This window comes from Silene latifolia, chromosome 11, assembly GCF_048544455.1.
Source record: "Silene latifolia isolate original U9 population chromosome 11, ASM4854445v1, whole genome shotgun sequence".
NCBI classification, from domain to species: domain Eukaryota; kingdom Viridiplantae; phylum Streptophyta; class Magnoliopsida; order Caryophyllales; family Caryophyllaceae; genus Silene; species Silene latifolia.
In genome coordinates, this window is record NC_133536.1 from 167,004,647 (window position 1) to 167,006,953 (window position 2,307).

Sequence of the window (2,307 nt, forward strand, 5' to 3'; positions counted from 1 at the left end):
ATCGACGAAGAGTTATGCGATCTACATCGTCGGGACATAGAGTTTCAGGTTGGGGACAAGGTTCTTCTGAAAGTGTCTCCTATGCGCGGAGTTATGAGATTTGGGAAGAAAGGCAAGCTAAGTCAGAAGTTTATAGGGCCTTATGAGATCTTAGAGCGAGTTGGGGAAGTGGCTTATCGTTTGGCTTTACCGGCTGCTTTGGAGAGAGTGCATAATGTGTTTCATGTATCGCAGCTGCGGAAGTATGTGAGTGACCCGTCACATGTGTTGGAGGCAGAGAGCTTGGAGCTTGATGAGTCTTTATCATACCTTGAGGTGCCTAAGCAGATCCTAGACCGAAAAGTTAGAAAGACCAGGAGTGGTGAGACAGTTTTGCTTAAGATCCTTTGGTCTAACCACGAGACTGAGGAAGCTACATGGGAGGCGGAGGATATCATGAAAGAGCGTTACCCTTTCCTTTTTGATCAGGTATGTATGGTTACGAGGACGTAACCTTGTTTCTTTTAGGGGGGTAGGAGATGATCGCGAGAGTTTTTAAGAGTTTTTACACCCCTTATATATGTTGTGTCGGTATGTTTGTCGGGATAAGTTGGGTTAGTAACATGTTTTACGTTGTGTTTATGTTGACCTTCGAGTCGGGAAGCTTATGGGAGTACCTTTGTTTGGTAGTGGTTTGAACTTCGGGGACGAAGTTCCTTTTAAGGAGGGAAGACTGTAATACTCTGTATTTATGGTCTTGGGGGTACTCTATCGAGTAGCCCTTACTCTGTCGAGTAAGGGTATGTTGCGAATAAAATAGTTTCGACTGTTGGGCACTCGATCGAGTAGTCAGGGCACTCGATCGATCGAGTACCTTAGGTACTCGATCGAGTACCTTGGGTACTCGATCGAGTGTCCTGTTTTACGGGAAGTTTTCTCGGGTTTTGTTAATTACGCGATTAAGGTATTTAAACCAATTCGTCTTTGTTCTAAATCACTTTTTACAAAACCTAAAACCTGTTTAAGAGAGAAAGCAACTTGTCTTCTTCCTAATCGCGTTCTTGACAATTCCCGGAGTTCAGACGGTCGGATTGCATCGTAGTTTGTGTCGTTGGATTCCTTGTGTCGAGGGTAAGCTTTTAATATAATTTATATATCGTTTTGTTAAGATTGATGAAACCCTAATTTGGGATTTGGGGATTGTTATGAGTAGTATTTGAATAGTAGTCTTTATGTGTTATATGTTAGGAGGAGAATTCATAGAAGAGGCGTTTTGAGGCAATTTGTAGATACCGTCTGCGTGTTGTGCTTTCCAGGTAGGATTTCCTACTCAGTATTAGTCCCATAATGGGATATTGGTGATGTGCTGTAGTTAGTTGATTGATATGATGATTGTAATTGTAATTGTGATTGTGTTTGTGGTTGTGTTTGCGATGGTTCTCGAGATGCGTTCTCGGCTGAGTGGGGTCACTTGCGGGAGTGATCTCACGCCCTAGTTTCGCCCTTCGTGGAACCCGCCACGAAAGGGGATGTGCACATTAATGGACAGGGTTATCGCTCGTACGATGAGCGGGGCTTAGGTGGGAACGGCTGCGGTCCCCCACTGGCAGGGCTGGTCCAGTGGACGGTCAGTATTGAGATGATGGGGGTTGGTGGCGTTGTGTGTGTGTGTGATGATTTAAATTGTCTGTTTGTCTTATTGTTGTTATCTATTTTGATTGTGTGATTAGTATCGACCCGGTGTTGTTTTGTAAAACCTGCGGTGATCCATTCGGGGATGGTGAGCAGATATTGAGCAGGTATAGAGATGATACGGGAATAGCTGGGATGGCCACGACATGACGATAGAGTCTTCCGCTGTAGTTTAGCTTTTATTTCTATTTCAGTTGAGAACAGTTAGTTTGGAATAATGTATTGTACTTTAAGTTTGGGTTTCAAGGATTGTACTTATTCATTAAATTACTTATAATAAATGTTGTTTCTGTTTTGTCTATTTGATTATCATACCTCGGGCAACCGAGATGGTGATGTCTTCATACCTGAGTGGTCCTGGTAAGGCACTCGGAGTATGGGGGTGTTACATTAAATTTAACAAGTATCTAGTTAATATTTGTTAGATTATTGGGTTTATGTTCTTGGGTGCTTCTTGAATGAGATCTTCTAATTTGGAGATTTGGTAAAGGAGAATCTTCCATTTTTCTTTAGCACAAGAACAATCAAGGTAGAAGATCTTGATTGTGCCCATATTTACCATAGAAATCAATGTAAGAAAATTATTTTTCCTTAATCTTATTATTATGCTTTTATATTAGCATGCATGTTACATAG